At 44.5% G+C, this 21229-nt stretch overlaps 1 protein-coding gene across 5 annotated transcripts in view; it reads left to right on the top strand.

Annotated features, from left to right (window-relative positions):
* Window positions 1-21229, top strand: part of SLC4A4 (solute carrier family 4 member 4) — a 235620-nt gene that overhangs the window by 41043 nt on the left and 173348 nt on the right. Inside the window, exon 1 of one of the 5 annotated variants that reach the window (XM_074867031.1) lies at window positions 6560-6865. The exons of 1 other annotated variant lie outside the window; for it this stretch is intronic. The gene's annotated coding sequence lies outside the window, so the exon portion shown is untranslated. Of the gene's footprint in view, window positions 1-6559; window positions 6866-21229 lie in introns of those variants that run through there. 3 more of the 5 variants (XM_074867029.1, XM_074867033.1, XM_074867032.1) reach the window with 3 other exon arrangements.

Below are 21229 nucleotides of genomic sequence, written 5' to 3'. Positions count from 1 at the left end.
TAGATTAATATCTGTTGTTTAAATTGGCTAAGTAAGGGAAAAACAGTGTTCCAAGAACAATAACCAAAACAGTATTGGAAATCAATTAATGATTAATTGTCTGGAGCTAAGCAATATAGATCTCTGTGGACTTTACAATGTAATTTCCTGTTGTGATAGTTTTACAGCTTTTTTCAAATACCTATCACAGGACATCACCCAAGAAGGATGCTCAGGTGTATATATGGTTGGATTAGGTAGAGAAGTTGGTAATGTATCAATACAGTACCTGTGTTACTGATGCTGCCTTTAGAACAAGAGGGAACCACCCATATCTTGACTTCATGGTTGTTGAGATGACAAACGTATTTATTAAAGGCTTTTCCTATAAATATTCAGTTTGTGGCTTATACCATCAAAAAAGTTTTGTTCCGTTTCATCAGATTCAGCCATAAGCAAAGCCTTTCAGATCCCGTGGTGTAGTTCTGGATGTGTTTCGCTTGCGAAGAGAGCATTCCCCAGCAGGAGGGATTTCACAAGGAAATTGCTTTTTACTGTGGCATGCTGTATTTCAGATTTCCTGCTGCTGCCATTTGGCATCTCCAAGACCCTGTGGAGGTGTCCGCAGAACATTTCATCTTGATGGAGGCTGTCAGATATAGGACACCTTTTGAAGAAGACTCTAGTATCTGATCTTGGAGGTTACCAGCTAGAAAGCTGTTAGACTTGAGACCCTTAGCTAAGCCTAGAGATATCCTCTATCTCTTGTGAACAATTGCATTGGATGGAAAGCTGTGTTTCAGAATCACCTTACCGTGTTCCACCTTTTGGGGGGTTGACATGTGGGCACAGTTATGTATGCAGCTGGGGTTTTTTGGCATCAGGAAAAGATGTAGTCTTGGATTAAGAAGATCACAGTGACCTGCCATTCAAGCTACCCTCCTGCAGGATATTCAGTGCTCAAGACCAGATGCTATCAGTGAAGGAGAGTCAAGGGTTCAATTTCAGAGAAGCAGGCAGAGTTTGCTTTCCTGATATATGTTGCCTCAACCCTAATGCCTACCACCATCTGCTTCTTGGAAGGTATCTTCAACCAGAGGGTAAGAAGGCTTGTTGAGGGGGCTCCTGATTTTTGACAGTAAATTCTAAGTTTTGTCTGTGCTAGTCATGTTGGTGGACTTGGCCTGACACTGAGAGTGGGTGAGATTCCTCCATGTCCTTCCAGTCAGCAATAAAATATTAGAAGCTTTCCTGAGCTGGTGCACAGTGAAAAGGATTTTGGTAAAGACGATAGTTAATACTTTGTAAGGATTTGGTGCTCAGAAGAATCAGTATGGATCACAGTACAGGTGCTCTACAAAGAGACTGGAGGGCATGTTGGCCCATGCCTCTGAGCTTTCATCTTTTTGGCCCAGGATGCCAATAGCTGAGGAACGAGGAAGAGAAAGAAACTCATCTAAATAACAGCTGGGGGAGAAACTGGGAAAAGAATAAATCCTCCCGACGTAAATACCGCCCCTCTCATTAGCAGTCCACCCATATCTATCACACAGCAGAGAAGTGCTTCCAGTTCTGTACCCCATTTTCATGCAGATACAATTAACCTTGTGCTAAAAGAGGGGTGACTTTAGCCCAATGATTTCTCTTCTGTCCTGAGATGTGAAAAAATCCCTTCTGACCTGCTTTCTGCATGAGGTGGCTCTGAAGCAGAGGAGAGGCAATGTGTTTGAAAGCATGGAAGTGCTGCAGTTGGCTGGGCTACTCTGTTCTTTAGCGCTCTCCACCTTTCCTCATTCTAGAGGGGGTGAGTATTTGTTGTTTCAGTATCCCAACAGTTGTAGGTGGCGGAAGTGTGTGTTTCGGCGTTCTATGCTCTGGTGGTTTTTGTGGGTGTATAAACAAACACACTTTCTTTATTTTAACAAAGCCCTGTGTGTTTGGCTCTTTGACCAAAGACTGGTTTGGCTTCAGGCCCTCCAGCATGGACACAACTTCAAGCGTATGAAATCAGCTTTCTTGGCTGTTGCCCGAGCCCTGCCGCAGAAAGCCCAGCTTGCTTGCAAAGGGGACACCAGCCGCTCACCTCTCTCGGGGTGGGGGCAGGGGGCTGGAGCTCGGGTTTGCTCTGGCCCTGCTCTCTTGGGGGGAAGCGGGGTTGCTGATCTGGGGGTGCAGGGGTTGTGGGGGGGGCAGGTTTCCAGCAGAGGGCCCCCGAGCAGCGCTGCAGCCTCGGGCAGGCTCCCTGCCCGGTACTGCTGCTCTCCTGGCCCCCAGCAGCTCAGGGGCTCCTCGCAGCCCTCTATGTGATAGGCATGGTGGTTTCAGGCGTGGAGGAGTTGCTGGAAAGATAAGGGATGCTTTTGCAAGGAAACCAGGCATTTTAGAAAATGCCATCCTGGAAGTAGTAGTCGGTAAGAGACTAGCAGGGCTTGCTTACAGATCTGTGCAAAGCACAAACTTGTGCTGCTTCCCAGTTAAGTAGAATGCAACACTTATTTTCATATATTCTGATCTCCAAGTGTTTAACCTTCCACCCTTAACTAGAGATCTCCTGAAAAAGCTTTCGAGGGCAGTGGGCTGTGCTATCAGAAGTTATCAGGAGTATTGGAAGGTACAAGAAACAACTGACCCAGACAATGAAATCCCCGTAGCCCTCTTCTCCTTTTGACGCGAATCAGGAGACTGTTGTGGCCTATATGGCTATCGGAGTGATCCAGGATTGCTCATTGCCCTCAAGCAGACGTGATGTATTATTAATGATAAGCACATTAAGTGCACATTGCAAAAAAACAAACCAACACCTTGAGCCTGTCTTACCTCAGCTGAATGTTTTTTCAGCACCTCCTGCTTCTGCCTCCTTCGAAAGATGAAAGTGCGAGCCAGTGGAGGGGAAGTCAGCGGGAATTTGGCAATTTGCTTCTTTGGGCCCTGCATGTGGTTTCACAGTGAGCGGGCAGACACTCAGTCGGGGGGCTGAATTAGAACTCTTATGGAGTCTGAGAAGTCAGCTCCCCATTGAATGTTGTTTTCACAGCTAACTGAGGCAGGTCTATTAGAAAATGCAGAACCTGCTAATCAAGTTTGAAAAGCCAATAGGTTTACTTACATTAGACCTTTAATAACCAGCTATCAGGTAATGCTTGCTGAGATGTTTGTCTAAATTTCCTGGGAAGTGGATGGAAAGGACAGACAAGTCCCAATTCTTGGTGACTGGAACACAAGTAGGGAATACAAATACAAGAGCTACAGAATTGTTTTTCGTGGTTGCCCTTAGAAATCAGTGCTATTGGACTAATTCAGCTGTAATACTACGGAATGTAATGCAGGAATTTGTTCCTTTGAGTTCAACAGCTACAATGAGCTGCATACCTGTATCCTTTTAAAACAAAACAAAAACCCCCTGAAACCTCAATGTCTTTAGGAATAGCCATGATCAAGGATTGAGTCCTGAAAATATGCGTGATTGATTTTGTTGATGTAAAGAGGATTACTTGCGTGCACAAGTGTGTTCAGGGTTGAGCCTGCTTTTGTAAATGATGACTTGGCACTGACCATTTGTCAACAAAGGAAAAGACACAAAAAGCCTCTTAGACAAGTACAACTGTGGTCTCTCTGCACCTACTTTTTTCTATTGAAATAGTTTTATCCTCTGAAACTCCCTGGCTTAGATGGAATTACTCCTGACTTAATCCAATGCAAATATTTTATCACTCTGTAGTCTGCACAAAACCCTGGAAATGCAGGAGCTGCCAGTTTCCATCTAGTTCAGCATCGTCTCTGACTGACAATGCTGTGGTCAGCATGAGCGGCTTCTGAGGAATCTACCAGAAATGCTGCAAGATATATTTATGGAATAACCTGCCCACGGGGAAAGTTTAACCCTACCAATTCCACTGAGCATATGCGTTTCTGTATTCTCTAATCTTTACCATCATAATTTAGGCTGTTCTTATTATCCATATACATGGCAAACACTGCCATTGACAATGATACCTTGTGCGACCTCACAGGAAAATTGTGCCCTGGACGAGAAGGCAGAAAAATAATCTCTGTATATCGGTGGACATGTAGTTGAACGTGGTATCTTGTCCTCTGCTGTTGTTGAGGCAGGCTTTTATTGCCTTGGTCATGAGTGGGAGGTTGGCTTAGCAAAGGCTGTGGGCACACCTTTTCTTCACAAAGTCTTTGTGCGCAGGGCTGAAGCCAGCGAACTTGAAAGGCAGGTTTAAACAGACAGCCAAAGACTTCCCAGACAAAACTGTTTCTTCATTGCCTGTTCTGTGAATGGAAAGTTAGCGGGCTTTAGTCCTGAGTGATGAGCTTATCTCCGTTTATTAAATCAAACAGAAAAAATATTGGGAACGATTGGCTAATTTTTAAGGGGAATAAGCGGGCCAAAGTGTATAAGTGATGCCAAAAGGTACATATATACAGTACATTGGACAAGTCAGCTCTAGCTGATGGTTTCTTATTTTGTCAATCACAATGACAGACAGGATTATTAGGTCATTTTACCTGGGTGTTTCTCTGTACGTAGAGCATACTTGTTTTCAAACTTGGCTGAGATAACTGCCTTGGCTCTTGATTTAAGGACTCCTGGAAATGTTTTTGGTAGGGTTTTAGAACATTAAATGTAGTGATGGTATATTTAAAGACTGATTTAAAAGCATGCATCCTAATGTCAAAACATTTTTTAGCCAGAAAATTAAATGCAGAAGGTTTAAGATGACAGTATTTTAAGTTACAATGAATTGTGAGGAAATGGAATTGGTATGGGAGTTATGTAGATTTGTTACTAAAATAGCGAGCTAAGAGCCAGCTGCTGAGGACCATCCAAGTGCTGCTTTCACTGAGGGATATAAACACTTGGGGCGATCCTAAAACCCCCATTAGTTGTCTAAGTGGCAAGAAGCAACAGCAATCTTCTGAAGCAGCTCTTGTGTCTTTTCTTCAGGATCTTCCCAGTTCATTTATAAATAGAAATGAAGCTGAAGGTACGAACTAACTGGAATATCATTAGGGAGTTGAAGCATGAAGAGAGCAGTCCTTGATTCTGAGCCACTGCCTATGCCTTTGGAAAAGGGGAAGATGTAGAGTTATTTGGGTTAGGACTTGAGTATACAAAGCTTCTCAATTGATTTAGTGCTTTGCTTTTGTTAATACAGGGACTGTTTTTAGTTCAAATGAAATACAGCTCTAAGTGATGAAAGTCTGTGACCCATTGGAAACTCATTGATTGTTTAAGGACAGGTACTTAAGGAATTTGATTTATTAAAGGGAGCAGAGGAGTCCAAGTCCGGACCGATTCATGTGCAGACCATAGCTCTGACATCTTTCAGGAAAACATGAAAAAGCGTGTGAGAGGACAGTGGCTTAAAGACAATTACCTGTTTTCCAGGGCTCGGGAAAGCGCAAAGGTGACAGCAGCAGAAGGGAGGGGGAGAATTCAGCAGGGTGATGGCTTCTGCAGTGCTCTCACTCCAGTCTGCAAGTGCTGTGGTTGCTGCTGCTGCTGCTTTTTTGTCTGTCCATTGGATTTGCGTATTATTCCCTAATACAGAATTTGGACGGGTGGCAGAAGTGGAGCTTGGTAGCTGAGGAGTAGCCGAAGAGGCAGTTGCTGTGTGGTAACCCTAAACTCTGCCCAAGAAGTGGAGTTTTTCCTCTGCAGAACTACAATAGTCTCCTTTGTTCCCCTGAGCGTCCATGTCCTTTCCGCTGATGGATTGCTGTTCTGCCATGTTACTTGTGAGCCATTTGCAGAGCTCTGTTGTTTAAAAATATTTTACGGATCTCGTCACCTTGGCCTGGACAGGAAAGCTGAGCACAAGAGCCGCAGCTTACTGAACAAGATTTGGGATGCTGGCGTTAGTACTCTCTTCCACCACCAGCCTGGAACAAACTTTTTGAAGGGTAATTAGTGTCAATAGAAGTGTGTGTGTGTGTTGAGAGAGGAGGGGGGACAAAGACTACAGCTGTGGGCAGCAAAGAGTGGCTGGTGCTAGGTGAGCCTTGTCACGCTGGAAGAGAGGAGCACCGTGTAAGAAATTATTTCCTTGCAAGGTTATAACGACCTGACGGACTGATGTTCGGGGGACCTGCTCCTCTTTCCCTGCTGTGACATCCCTGTGTCACAGGCGACAGCCTCCACCACCGGGATCTGTGGGGTGGCAGCTTGGTCCCTCCTGGGCAGCGGGGGGCCGGGGCCCGGGCCCTTGGCAAGCGGCGGTTGGAGGGGTAGCTATAAAAAGCCAGCCGGCAAGTGCAGAACTGACGGAAAAAGTGACGTGAGGCGGCTTTCGGGGAGCATTGTGCGGGCAGGGAGCGGGGGGGCGTGTGAGGTTCCAGCGGGGCCAGCTCGCCGCTTCGCCCCGCGGCCGCCCCAGGGAGCACCTGCCCCGGCGGGGGCTCGGGGCGGGGAAGGCGGGCGAGCGCTCAGCGCCGGCAGCCCCGGTCCCCTCAAGACTCCTCCTCCGGCCTCCCCCGCCGCGGGGCCCCGTGACGCCGAGCGGCGGCCGAGCGACCGGGGAGGGGAGCGGGGGCTGGGATGGGACGGGATGGGAGCGGGCGAGGGGACGTCCGAGCCTGCGGCTGGCTTTAAATGCGGGGCCGGGGCGGGCGCCGCCAGCACAGCCGCTCCGCCTCGCCGCTCGGCCCCGCCGCCGCCGGCGCTCCGCTCCCCGGGCCCGCCGGCTCCCTCAGCCCGGGCCGACAGCGGGTAGCGAGGCGGGTGCGTGTGCGCCGGCAGACCGACGGACAGGTAGAGACGGGCGGCCATGCCCCGCACCGCCTGCTGAAGCCGCCCCGCCGCCGCCCTCGCCCTCAGCCCGCTGAGGCCCCCGCCCGCCGCCAAGCTGGAGGAGCGCCGCAAGCCCGAGCCCCGGAGGTGAGCGCGGCCGCGGGGCCGGGGGAGGGGGGGCACGGGGGGCTCGGCGGGGGCTGGGTGCACCTGCCCGGCCGCCCGCCTCCCTCTCTCCCGCTGAGCCGGTGCCTCCGGCTGCTTCCCGGCCCTCCCGGCGGGCAGCCCGGCCGGGGCTGGGCGTGCGGGAACCGGCGGCCCCCGGAGCCTTGTCGCCGCCCGGCTGCGGGGAGCGTCGCGCTCCGCCGTGGCGTGGGCCCGCGGAGGTGGAAGTACCCACAGCTCTCTCAGCCGCGGAGATTCCCGCTCCCCGGGGATTTGTCTCTAGAGGTGCTTTTGTCCAGCCCTTCTTAGTTGGTGGTAACTTTTTTCCGGTGTTTTAACTTTTTGTTATGCTTTCAAGTTATCTTCACCTCAGTAAGTTGTCAGCAGTAGCTGGTTCAAGGAAATCCCATTTCCTCTCAAGTTTTCAGTGTTCTACCTAGTCTGTGGCTGTATGGGGATATTTTCTTCGCTGAGACAAGCTCCTTGCTGCTTGTTTTCCCTTCAGTGAGCTTCCTGCTAACCACTGCAGTCCAGAGCTGCTCTGCTCGAGAGCAAACATGGAATTGAGGATTTAATCATCCTTTTGTTCACATACCTTTGGGTTTTTTGTTGTTGTTTTGGGGTTTTTTTTTAACATTATAGGATTTCCCCTTTGTTAGGAGCGCATCCTTTTCATACTTGCATTCAGGAGGAGCTGGTGCATAGAGCTTCCTGGTATTGCACGATGTGGGAAAAAGAGCCAGGCTCTGTGCTCCGAGGAGAGCGTGGCTCTGTTCAATCCTCCCACAGAGCTGTGCCTGCAAGTAAACTCAAGTTCATGAATAACAGCAAGGTTGGGTCCTAGGGCGCATCCAAACAGCAACAGCTCCGTCACAGAACTGCTCCACGACCTGCTCGAGTGGATCCATAGACCACAAAGATGATCAGGGGCTGGAGCACCTCCCTTATGAGGACAGGCTGAGAGAGTTGGGGTTGTTCAGCCTGGAGAAGAGAAGGCTCTGGGGAGACCTTATAGCGGCCTTCCAGTACTTAAAGAGGGCTACAGGAAAGATGGGGAGGGGCTCCTTATCAGGGGGTGTAGGGGTAGGATGAGTGGCAACAGTTCTAAACTGAAAGAGATTTACATTAGATACCAGGAAGAGATTCTTCCCTGTGAGGGTGGTGAGACACTGGCACAGGTTGCCCAGAGAAGCTGTGGCTGCCCCCTCCCTGGCAGTGTTCCAGGCCAGGTTGGACGGGGCTTTGAGCAACCTGGTTTAGTGCAAGGTGTCCCTGCCCATGGCAGGAGAGTTGCAGCTAGATGATCTTAAATCTTGTGACCCAAACCATACTGTGATGGATACTTGCTCTCTTTCGTTTCAGGGAGGTACAATTTACTGTACGACTAAATGTGACTTTGTGCTTAGGCTGCTGGCTACTTAGAGGGTTTACTGTTCTGGTTATTCCTGAAATGTACGTATTTTCCATTTAAAAAAAAAAAAAAAGGAAGAAACTTGGCTGGCTGGATTTAACAAAATCTGCAGAGTTTCATATTGTGTGTGGGAATAGAATTTGCTACTTAACTAACTGCTAATGTGATAGTCTTCGGGAATATGGATGGTTCTTTTTTTGGTTGATAATCAAAAGGAAATTGTGCATTAAGAGCAAGATACAGAGACACCCCCCACCCCCCCAACCAAAAAAACCCCCTAACACTTAAGGCTCCCAAACCCCAACAACTATTTCACTTAATTTTGTTGTAATAGTTTCCAATCACATGCAGAATGATTAATTAAATGGAGTTGTTTGCCTCTGTGTGTGTGCTTCTTCACATGCTTGCATGTATGTGAACTGATTTGTCACAGTCTGTGTCCTTCCTTCTCTTGCCTGCCATTCAGTGCTGAAGCAAGTGCTTAAAGACCTTTCATGGTGACTTCCGTCATGTCAGAAGATCGTAGAGTTCAGTTTTGCAAGGCTTTATTTCAGCCAGTGTCTTCAGTTCCCAGTAACTTCACCTGCCTGTGAGTGTCAGTATGATCTGAAGGGTGCATGTTAGTACAGTCTGCAGTGATGCTTTTTCTGTGATTTCCCCCACCCCCCCCCGATGCAAATGTGAAGTAAAACCCAGACTTTTAAGTTTCAAATAAAATACCATGGGAAGGATTTGCTTGTAACTTATCCTTCACTCCTGCAGGGTGTGAAATTTCACATTTGTGAAAGCAGGGGCTGGACTTTAAGGAAGAGGCTACTCTAAGCTGCACTTCCAAGATTTCAAGGGGCTGGCAACTGTAGGGGAATGACCAATAGCCTGAGAGGAACTGGCAGTGTGGTGTGTTGCTGCTGTCCAGAGTTGAGAGAGGGGTGAGAAGGAATTATACTTTGGCTTTTTTTCTTTTTTTCAGCTGGGGTGAGGAGGGATGAAGTTTTCATTTGTGTGCACAGGGCATTCCTAGTGAGTTAACACCCTGTACGCAGCCATTCAGCTCCCTGCGAGGTCCAGCAGGTTTTTCTGTAGCTCATAACTGTCAAGATTTTTCCTTTAAACTTCCACATTACAATTTTAAATCTTGAAACTTCTCTGCAGTCAGAAAGCATCCTCATGTACTGGTGTTGTACTGTGGTATTCCTCATGGTAGGTTTTTAAAAGGAGTTCTGTAGAGGAGCTTTCAAAATGCGCTTTCACAGTCCTGCTGTGGGTGCAGGGCAAATGGTTCGGTCACTGATGTCTTACCTTGATAAGAAAAGATTCAATTTGTGCACAAAGTGCAGTTCAAAGAAGAACATTGCCATGAGAAAGGAAAATCTGCAACTCCTTGTTCTCTGATCCATCTACTTATTGGAGAGGGTGCCTTGCTCCCGTACACAAGTGTACTTCTAGCAGTGCTGGAGAAGCTGTTTGTGTTTCTGTCTGAAAGATTTTTTAACTGCACCACCAGCTTGAAGATCCATAATAAATAACAAGCTGGAAGGTGTTCTGGGCAAGGTTGTGAATGGAAATTACTGTGTGAGAAAGTAAAGAGAATACTTCTATTTATTTTTCTGCTTAAGTCTGCAAACAGCTGTTTTCAGGTAGCAGTTCTTAGAGTTGGAGATGCTGTCCTGATGGAGAGAAGGAATTGCAAAGGCAAGGTGTTGCCTTGATTGAGCAAATATATACTGGATGAAATAGCTGCTTTGGGAAGGTGTATGCATGAAAACGCTTATTCCTGTGGGTACAGAAAGTAATGCTCCTGTGTGCCTATGTGCTGGTCTGTTAGTGTGGATTTGCTAGTCTTCTGATTTTTATTTTTTTAATTTAGTTTTTTTATAATTTTATGCTATTACATTGTTATATGTGTCCCTATCAAAAACAGCATAGCTTTTACTGGTTTGCGCTGGAATTCCTTCTTATGGATTGGGAGCACCAGCTTTAGGCTGGGTTTAAGGATACCTTGTTAAAAACGGTGTTAACAGCATGCTAACTCTGGTGCTGTGGCATTGGGTCGTTTCCTCTGCGGTGCTGGTAAAAATGACTTCACTGCCTCAGTGAGATAGCATCCTTGTCAGGCTCCAGTGACCTGCCTTTCACGTATTTTCTTTGTGCATTAGATATAGAATTTGAACTCTTGCTTTGAGGAAATTAAAAGGGTTGTGATAACTACTATCAGGTTTTCTCGTTCAAAGTCAATTAGCTGCTTCCGGCTTCAAATCCATTTAGAAGGCTCAAAAGGGAGTGCTCTTTGAAAATCCAGTAATAGCAGTTTACGGTTAATACTGATAAAGGAGTGTGTCTCTGTGTTATTGTGCTGCTTCTGGTGGAAGGAAAGCTTCTCTTTTGTGCTCCCTCTAAATAACAGAACTTGAATGGAGAGGCAGAGGTCTTTTTCTTAACTACATTTCACTGTGTGGCTTGACAACACAGCAATAAAATTATCAAGGTTGCGGTGAAGTCCTACAACCATTCAAAGCAATGCCCTTGAACTTTTGAGTTACCGTAGCATCTTGTTTCTACTGAGTTTGCTCAGGGTTGTATGCAGTTTGTGGCAGGAATGCTTTTTATTGGTGTTGGACAGTGCTGAAGACAATTAGGGCACCCATAATTGGGTGATAAAACAGTGTGTGGCATAAGTAAAAAGCTACAGAACTTTTAAAATACTTACTTGGTTAAACATGTTGGAGTGCTTGCTCTCCAGTAGATCTCTACCATCGTCTCTCTAGACCTTGATGACTCAATATCGAATAGTGGCTTCAAGGAGTGGCTGTAGTTGTCCGGTAAAAGCTTGCATGGAGATGGAGCTCAAAGATACTATGATGGGGAGTTAACTGTTAAGCCTTGAAAATTAGTGCATGATGTTAGTTCTGATGAAAATAACTCCTATGAAATAAAAGCATTGAGTACAGGACTGTGCACAAGCCTTCCGGGGTCTAGGAGGATGCAAGCTACCCATTGGGTTGGGTTTTGCTAAACTGAGTGTCTGCACAGTGACCTCCTGAGCTGGGAAGCCCCACTGTATCATTTGTCCGCTTGTTTTTCAATTGCCTAATTGCATTAACTGAAGAGATAGAAATGTCTTTGAATTACTCTCCTGCAATTACTAGTTTTTCACATAAGGAACTTTTGAAGTTGCCACAAGGACTGTCAGTGGGGAGAATTTGCATGAGTTTCATGGGAGAAAAAGCAGAAAATCAGAGAAACCTACATCTCAGTTCTTGGCATCCAGTTCTGTTTGTTTTGGAATTGTGTATTTCTGTCCAAATTTACAGCCGTGTAAGCAAAAGGAGAGCAGGACTCATAGCATGCAATAGGGGACCGTGATCCATACTGTTTGTGTATGACTGATCCTTCTGAGCACATCGGAGGAAATCGCAAATGGCGCTATTTTTAACAGATTTTCTCATCAGAAAAGTCAGAAGAGATGATTTGGCTTCACCAAAATCGGAATCCTTTCAATTTGTGGCTCAAATGAACTTTCAGCATCTGAATTCCAGAAATGTGTGCTGTTAGCAGAGCTAATTCTGCTGCAAAGTAAAACAAAGACTGAAGGGGGATTTTTTTTTTTTTTTTAATGTGTGTGAATTATTTATATATATACACATGTGTGTGAAGAGAGAGAGAATATGGCTAATCTATGTACTTACTACTCCTAAGGAAATCCTTTGGGAGGGGGAATCTTCCAAGTCACAGCATTTTGAATCCTAGCTTTATTATATAACTACATTTACAGGGCAACAGAGTCATATTTCTATTTTGCTACTATATAACATGTGCTTGCTAAATGGTTTGTATTAAGTCTGACTTGAAATAAGCCTTAATTGTCCTTCCATAAGTACTGATCCATACCTCTCACATCTCAGGGTGAGTCTTGAAAAATTGGACTTGGTGGTGGTGGGAATCATTTGAATGGCTTCTTTTAAGACGGAGGATTACTAAAATCACTTTATTCTGTTATTAATGCTAATTATAAAAATTGCTTCATTCAATTCTAATGTTACCATAATAAATGAAAATATTTAAAAATATTCTGAAATATAAAATGTTGGCTTGATGAACAAACTTGTAAACAAACTACTCCTGCAAGGTATGGTCTGTATGAATATTTTGTCTGGGTTTCTTCAAGGAGAAAAGCTTGGATCCGGCCAGAGACTGAAACAAATTGCGTTTCTTTATAAATTGGAGCAGGTTTGTCTGTGTTGCTCCTTTTTAGACATATTTCAGGGACTGCTTTTTCAGATTACTTGGTTATTATTTTCATTTCCATTGCCTACAGATTTCTTTGCTACATTTTTTTTTGAGGGTGGTTTTGAACTTTTGTTTTTTCATCTGAGTGTTTCTACCGCTAGATCTGGAACTTGGATATTTCCGTGATCTGCCCAGCTATGGACACAAATAACTGTGGGTGCAAAACTGCACTCAGAATTATGGGGGGCCATGGTGGGAATGGTACCTTTTTTTTTTTAACCTGTGAAAGGTGACTGCTGCTAATCTGTGGAATTAATGAAACAGGCTAAAATTTTATGTGATTGTTCCCCAGTGGAGATTTAATTCTGCTTTCTTTTACAAGTTATCACAATGAGCTGGTATTATGCAAGAAATCCTAGTGGGTTTGCAGGTGCAAGAAATTTTTCACTTTTTTCACTTAAAATTGACTTCTGTGATATATTTTATCTTTTTCTGCTGCTGTTTTCTGAGCAAAACATGCAAACTTTTTCATTTTGATGACTATGTGGATGTGTAATCTTAAGTCAGAGATGACAACTGCAGTCTTGAGTGTCAAGTGATCATCTTTACTAAAATGTTCATGTTTTGTCTATTTTGTGTAGTAGGTGCAGAAACAGAACTTGCCTATCTTTTTCAATGGTGTGTGCAACTTGAAGATTATTTTCACCTTAAGTTTTTTTTAAAGTTTTTACTTAATTTTCATCGCCTCTTGAAGGCTTACTGAGTCTCTAATGTCAACTCTTAACCTTGAACAGAAGGTTGCAAAAGTTAACTGCTTTCATTGTACCCGTGACTATTTAACGCTTCAGACACATTGTCAACCCTTATACGTAAGCGTAAAGATCTTTCATCAAGGTTGCTAAATATGAGAAGACTCTGTGCTTAGAATGAGGTTGGGAAAGAGTTGCTTGGTCGCTCAAGGAAAAGTAGTGTTTGAGCATTTTAAGCCTACTTTGTTGCACTGGAATTGAATGAAAGTGTACATCTTGTATACGGGAACTGTGCACGCAAATTTTGCTTAGGTCTCATAGTTGGCAAATTTGGTGATCATGAAGGGGATTTTGCCCCAATTCTTACTGTATTTGAGTAGACTGATACCACTTCCACGTCTGACAGCTCCTGCATTCAGCAGACAAACAGCACAGTTAAAGAACAGTAGCCCTGTTCAGCAGACCAGCCTGTGTCTTTCTAGGCAGAAACAATAATGGCAATGAAAAAATAGATGGGTACTTTGTTCTCTTCTGTCCCCAAAGAAGCTTCGTTCCAAAGCCTTAATGGCACAACAATACAGTGTGTAGTGCCCTGGGCGTAGTTCCACATAAATTGTTTAACATCTCATGATCTATTAGGCTGGGGTTTGTGACTAACAACTAAGTTTGAGGAGCATTGTCCTGGGCGAAGTATGAATGTGACGTTCAACGGAAGCAGTGCCAGATGCCTTTGTAATCCTGATGATAGGTAAGCTCAAAAAGGCACTGAGGTGAATGGGGTTTCAGTGCAGTGAGCATCTGTATTGGTGCATAGGGAAAGCTTGGAAATCCAGAGCTGTGCTGTCGGAGTGCAACAGCATGGGTTACATTGCTGCTGACGGTATGGTGGGCTCCTATTCTGGTACCTTTCTTACAGTTCATGGGATGTTCGCTTTTGTGGGACTGTTGCCTTAATCCTGCAAAGCACTTGAGCACAGGTGACTTCTGGCCTTGAAGCAATTCAACCGATTGACCTTTAAGGCCATGCCGAAGCGCTGTGCTGGGCTGAGTCCTGTGTGAGTACGGTACAAACAGGAGAAACGCATGGTGAGATAGTACAGTGACTGGAGAGAACTGATGGAGCGGGGCCGGAGGGCTGTAGGAACAAAGTCTAGATTGCAGCGGTAAGCTGCCTGCAGGGTGGGGTTGGAAATCAATTGAAGACCAGTGCAAAGTCTTCAGTGCATCTTTGATAGGGACTTGAAGGGTGCTGTTAGAGAAAAGTTGTAGAATAAAATATTTATTTAGGAAAGAATATTTTAGTTGGAAGGGACCTATAACAATCATCTAGTCCAACTGCCTAGGTTGTGTTTTCACTCACAGTTCACCTGTAGCCCTGTCAGATGACATCACTAGTTTTGTTGAAAAAACATCTTGAATAGACAGCTGTTGTTAGCAGAGTGTTAACTTTAAATGCTTTCCATTTCAGAATGAGTTTGTCTCCAGTGTATTACTGACACATACATCGCCAAAATGTGCTTGGAAAGAAAAGATTATTCTCGCTTAAGAGCAAAAAGTACTCTTGCGGGAATGTGATATATGCAGAGATTTTCCCAAAACTATGTATATACTTCTCACTCAGGATAAAATAGTATTCAACGTTTTCTACCTTTTTTTTTTTAAATGGTAAGTGATCAGTTTATATATTGAAAAGCCGCAGTTGGGTTTTAGAAGGAAAGGCAGTGTGTCTTCCCCAGCGTTTGCCTTCCATGTCAACCAAGCTTAGAGAATGCCTTCCGTGGCCTTCAGCGAATGGTGTGTGTTACACTTAACCATGCCTAGGGAATTGGATTTTGACACCTTATTGGGGTAAATCAGAGTCCTGAATATGATCTCTCATGTCAGACAAAAGAAGTGTTTTGGGTTAGCTTAATAGACGAAAAGGTGAGTATGTGCCTTTTTTATGTTTTGAATTTGAAAAAGGCTTCCTTCGATTAGGGCATTAATCTGCCTGATGCTTTGCTCTGGTTAATGTAGATAGCTTGTGTAACTATAAAAAGAACTAAAATAAAGTTTTGTGAAACATTTAAACTGAAAATAGAACCATTCAAAAAGATAGAGTGCTGTCTTAAATAGTGTGTTACGTGGATGAACATCTAAGAACCAACTGAAGAAAATTTAGCTAAGCCTTGAATGCAAAATGAAGGCTGAGTACCCGATGAAGTTCAGTAGATGACTCGTGTCACTTGGTCACGTGACTGAGAGCAATAGTCTGAGTGGGCTGCTGCAGGGATCTGTACTACCTGAAGCTGTCTTGTCCCTGGCAATGTGGCTATTGTGCTTGAAGCACGGTTCTGCCAGGAGGCTCTAGTGTGTGAAGCCCGGTGGCTCAGAGCTCCCCTGGCTCAAAGCCTTGTGGTTTGCCCAGGGTGCGCCTGTGCGCCTGCTGAGACGGCCTTGCGATTCCTGCTGCTGCACTGGAGAGTACTAGCATGAATGTGGGATCTTGCTAGCGTCCAGTGGCGAGAAGGAAAAGTTGGGTCTGCTGGGCTTTGTGGTGGGCCGTGAATTTTCCACCTTAGCAGTGCTCTGAAGCTAAGCCTGGGAGCCTGCTAGCATGGAAAGAATGTGAGCAAGTCTGGGCTTGAGCGTAGGCTTGGGCCCGTGCTTCACTGACAATGTAGGCAAGCCCAGGCACCCTTCCTTGACTATTGTGGGCACTGAACTGCAACCATGATGCTCTGACTGCTCAGTTTCATGGCTTATTCCTATTTACAGTATAAATTAATGGAGTGGGCATGTAACTGTGATCATCATACTATAACATGGGATGGACGCTCTGGACCTGTGAATAAAACAGTGAAACAGCAGGAATTGCTGCAAAAGAAAAACCTCCGCATTTCATAAGTTTGGATCACCCACCTCTTCCCTTTGCCAAAAATGCAATGTATAATTTTTGTTGAAATGGAATACACAAAACAACTCTGTGGAAGCCCCGACTGTATCTTACAGTGTCAGAAACTTCTCCAGACGCTGAATAAAGGGAGATCATGTCTTCTGCTTTTAAAATAATTACTCGAATTAAAGATCAAGCTAGAAGAGCCCAGAGCCAGTGCAGTTCACTGAACATTAGGTATACAACTTAATTTATTAAAAAGCATTGCAAAACCAACTTAAGCTCATTGTGCTCAAAATATATCTCCCGGCAAGTAACCTGAATGTCCTCTGAGCCTTCAGCAGTGGAGAAATGAGGGAGTGCATAGAGATTTCTGTGAATTCTAAAAGGTTCTGTAATTACTCTTCTATAAATGAAGCCATCTTTATTGAACCTGTTTCTGCCTTTTTAATTCCAAATGATGGATAAGACACCATTGTGTTAATTATACCTGGTACAATAATGCCTTGGATTACAGACAGCTGAGTATTTTCCTGGGGAGGCTTGACATGTAACTGAGTGAAGGTACCTAGTGTTTTTCATGAAGAGGTCAGTATGCTTCTGGGTATGACCCTTAATTTGAAATTCTCATTAATGTCTGTGAAGTCTTGAACTGTGGTATCAGCTCAACTTTTCTGGCTCTGTTCCCAGACCAGTCATTCCACTTAGCAATAAAAAATGCAAGATAATGGGTGCAGATAACTGGGATTTAATATTGCCGTTGACTATTTTCCTTTTACCTTTAAACAGCCATCTGCAGTTAGGTGCTGGGCATAAAGCTGGTCGTTGTTAACAGGTGTCTCCAAGAAATGTATGATTACATGAAGATTTACAAGCTGGGTTCAGTAATAGCCTGTATTTAAGAAAGTGCCTGCAGCTGATGGTTAAGATGTGTGTGACTCGGCAGGAGTACCTTTTATCTCTTTTGCTTAATGAGGCCCTTATCACCAAAAGGACAAAAGGCAGCTTCATATCCAAACTCCTGTTGAAAATTAGCTGGAGTTGGCCACCGTTGTACCCTCTTCCGGAACGGAGATTTCTAGTTAAAGGTGACTGGTGAAATTTGCAGGCACCAAGTTGTGTAAGTACAGTACCCAGGAATACTGGTTGGAAGGATGTCTGTTGAGGATGAATAGGAACAGCTATGGAGAGGCCAGGTGGTGACTCAGTTGAGCAAGTTTATGCTCAATGGGTGCTGACCACATGTGTTGCCTTGCATTGCTCTCTCCATCACCAGACATGTTGGCTTGCTTTGTGGCCACACCTCATAGGCTAAACTGCAGAACTTAATTTCGTCTTTTATTTATTATTATTATTTTTTAAAAAATCAGTAGGTCAGTAAAACGTTTCCTTGGCCCTGACAGCCTAAAAGGGAGTGTTAAAAGTTGCTTTATCCTGTTGTGCTTTTATGAATATATATTAACAAAGCAAAATACCTGTTGCGAGCCTATTATAGAAAGTTATTTTTCTGAGGTTACTTCCCAAAGAATGGCTGCCTCCAGTTTTTTAGGCAGATGCACATGAAAAAGAGGATGAAAGCAGCAGTGGGTGATTAACATGAGTAAATAAGACTGGTCCAACGTGCTTGTGTATCAGACCTTAGCGCGCAATTCCTGGCCCGTTACTTTCCTAACTTGACTGCCATGGGCACCACACACTAATTCTCATGCTCATGTGCAACCCACACATTGTTTTGTTGTAGGCTGTATATCATGTGTAGTGTGTTAACATTAACTGTGGCTCTTGGGGGTGCTTTTGAGTTTATAGTTCATAAAGCAGAAGCAGGAACTCTTATTTTACAGACCAGGAAGAAGAAGAAAGAGAATGAAGGAACTATAAAATATTTTTTTATAGATCTTGTTTGTGTTAAAATGCCATGGCTTGAAACCCTCACTGATAAAGGAACCTGGGAAATCTCTCCTTTCCGAAGAGAACGATTTAGGGACGTCAGGGAAGTTCATGTTTATGGACTGATGCTCATGTTATTGGAGTCAGAAGGAGCCAGCTACTGATACAGGGAGAGGAACTCATTCTGGTGACAAACTTGCTTGAGTGGCTGTAAAAGTGCTATAGGAGTCTGAGTAACATGAGTAACCTTCCTTTGGTAAATTGGTCTTAATTTTTTAGACAGTCTCTATCCAGAAGAAAGATTTTTTTCAAAGTCCATTCCTAGAGTGGATGAGGTTTTCCAGACATTGTCCAAAAGAAATACCTATGCTAAAGTCCCATTTTCTCATCCAGAAATCTGCTTGGTCTTCTGGAGAAGCTCTTTAGTCATTACACTAGTTTTTAGGGTACTTTGGAGGACCCAGCACCTGCTGCAACAGCACTGTTTATCAGCATCACTCTGCTCCTACCAGTTTTTTTGCCCACAAGTTGTTCTTCCATGGCAATGGGTCAATAGAAAGGAGTTCATAAGAAGTAGCTATGAACACTTTCTGGCAAGAAACTACTTCTCAGCTCTTGGGTTATTGTTTTGTTCTCAGTCTTGTTTTAGGCTGATATGAGTAAGTCTATTTTGGGCTGCCCTTAAATGGATGTCAACTAGAGGACAGTCTTGTTAAAACTTGGGAGTTGCCTGCTCAGCAGTTCAGTTATGCGTTCTTGGCTGTGGTTGGAGGATACAGTAAATCCAGCTTTAGGGCACTTAGAACCAAATTAAGAACATGACTCTCCCATGAAGCAAAATGCCAATCCAGTAGCAAACTCATTTTGCTGGTAAAGTGAGTTTAACATTTCTAAATGGATCGACTTTATGCAGGATCATGTGTTGTCTGCTTATACCACTCTGCTTTTATGCTGTGTCATGTTCCTCCTGTTTAAGTTGGTGTCCTGGTGGCTAAAGAGCCCGTATCACTTTGTTCGCTGACTAATGCAGCAAAAACGCAATCATGTGCCCCTGCCTGATCTGGGCCAAACTCTTACTAATGGCTAATTGCTAGTCTGCAGGTCCGAGTTTAAAGATCACGGGCTTGGTCTGCTCTTCACTGGCATCACGCTTCGAAGTCAAGGTGGTAGGTCGGTCACTGCAGTGCATTACTCTCATCACTCTATCAGCTGAATACGTGGAAGAGCAAGGGGCGTCCGAAGGTAGTGCTTTGCTCCGCACCCTGATGACCTGCTCGCTATTGCCCACCCCAGGGAGTTTTACTGAGAAGTGTACAAAATCTCCATGTGCTTTCTTCTCAGGTGCTGTCAAGAGAGGGAATGTGTAGATGAACTCTTTTGTGTGGCTAGTAGACATGGAAGTGAGGTTCCCCCAGACTATCTTTGATCCCAATGGCCGTTGGTACTCCATGACAGCTGTTTCCTTTGTCTGATAATATTGGCAAAACCATATACAAACCTGCCCCTCTGATATCACGACATGAAATTTTGAGTAGCAGAAAAGTTTCCCTGCATGTGGCTGTAAGTCTGGTTAATGACAGCCAGGGATCAAACATACGTGGTGTTGTCCCAACAGCCTGATCATAGCCCTTAGAAGGCACCGCAGACTGCTCTCCTTGAACAGGATTGCGAGTCTGCTGTGACAGTGCAGAAAGGAATCATCACTTGCAGTCACATTTTTGCTGAATGATCCTTGTGGGTGTCATTCGTAAGGAACCTGCATCCTTTGGCTTCTGGGGCTTGTGCTGGTATAATAGGTATTTTGCTAAGCACTTCGCGCTCTTGAGAGAGAGAACTGCTCCCTGGTTTCATGGTGCTGGGGCCTGTGACTGACTTCTGTTGTTCTGACTGGAGCTTAAATTGGCGGAAGTGATGAAGTTCTGCTTTATTTCAGTTTATTCTCAGATGGCTTTAAAATAACTTGGTTTTGCATTTTTTTTCCCTCTCCTCTCTGGAAATGTTGTTTCTTCATCTTCAGTAAACTTGCACTGGTTTGTATTTTTGTGTTTTAGTTTTTATTTGTTGTTGGTTTTGGTGGGTTTCCCCTATCAGTGCAGCAGAAAGGGTGTTTAGTTGAAAATTGGCTGTTTGCATTTCTAGTTATCAAGTCTGCATTATTTTTGATTGACTATTATTAAATTAGCATTTTATGCATGCACTGGGAGTGGTGCCCGTGACCTTCCTGAGAAGAGATTTTGTCTCATCTCTCCTGAGAACAGTCTCTATAAAGTCTTCAGGACAAGCAGTTGTCACTCAAGTGAGGATGAAGTTAGCTTGGAGCCCTTGAATCTCTGAAAGCCCACTGGTTTTCTTGCTTGTCCGATACTTTTGGAAAAGTTGTCTTTTCTCTGCTGGGATTATGTGTGTATGCTGACATTTGGATTGGGTGACTTTGCCTCTTTTGTTTTAGCTTTACAGCTGCGTGCTCTGATCACACTCCTTTTGATGTGATCTCAAATGGTATCACATCCCTTCTTAATTTTGAGTAACTTGTCTAATTTGTAGTAATTACATCATCTTACTGGGACTTTCATCTAGTAACCAGGTAAAGTTTGCAGAGATTGATTTTTATTATTTTTTTTCCTTTTTTCTCTCTCCCCCAGTCTCCCCAAGGCCTCTGGTATTTAGAAATCAAATAAAACCCTTGACATACTCATGGTTTTCTGTCATGGACTTTCTCCAGGCCTCAGTCTATAGTTGGACAGCACACATCGTAGCTGCGTGAGGGTTTTGGTGATAAACACACTTCAGGAAGGTCCTGCTAGTTTAATGCTGTTCTGTGCTGCTCAGTTGTGCCACATGGGCTGTGCGTGAGGTTGAGTGTTGAAGCAGATTACTGAAATCGTCCCTGTTAAAAATATCCTTTATGCTGGATTATGTTTTTGAAACCAGCATATCGTGAAACCGCTTATCACTTCAGAATGCCGAGAATTGGATCAGAAATGCTGTGACTGCACTCTGTGAAGTGCTGAAAGTGCATTAGCTCCCTTGGCTGCTTCACATATGTCCAAAATGTTTTATACAACCAGGCTTTCTGTCTCTGCCAGTTGAGCTCTGTGCTGGGTCAGGTATTGTCTGTCCTCCTCCCAGCAGAAAGGATAGAGCCGGCATACGTTCTGTGCTGCATGCTTGGCTGGGGCCTGGCCTGGCTCAGGCCC

This window comes from Strix uralensis, chromosome 4 (genome assembly GCF_047716275.1).
Source record: "Strix uralensis isolate ZFMK-TIS-50842 chromosome 4, bStrUra1, whole genome shotgun sequence".
Lineage (NCBI taxonomy): Eukaryota > Metazoa > Chordata > Aves > Strigiformes > Strigidae > Strix > Strix uralensis.
This window is presented reverse-complemented; position numbering and strand designations above follow the sequence as displayed.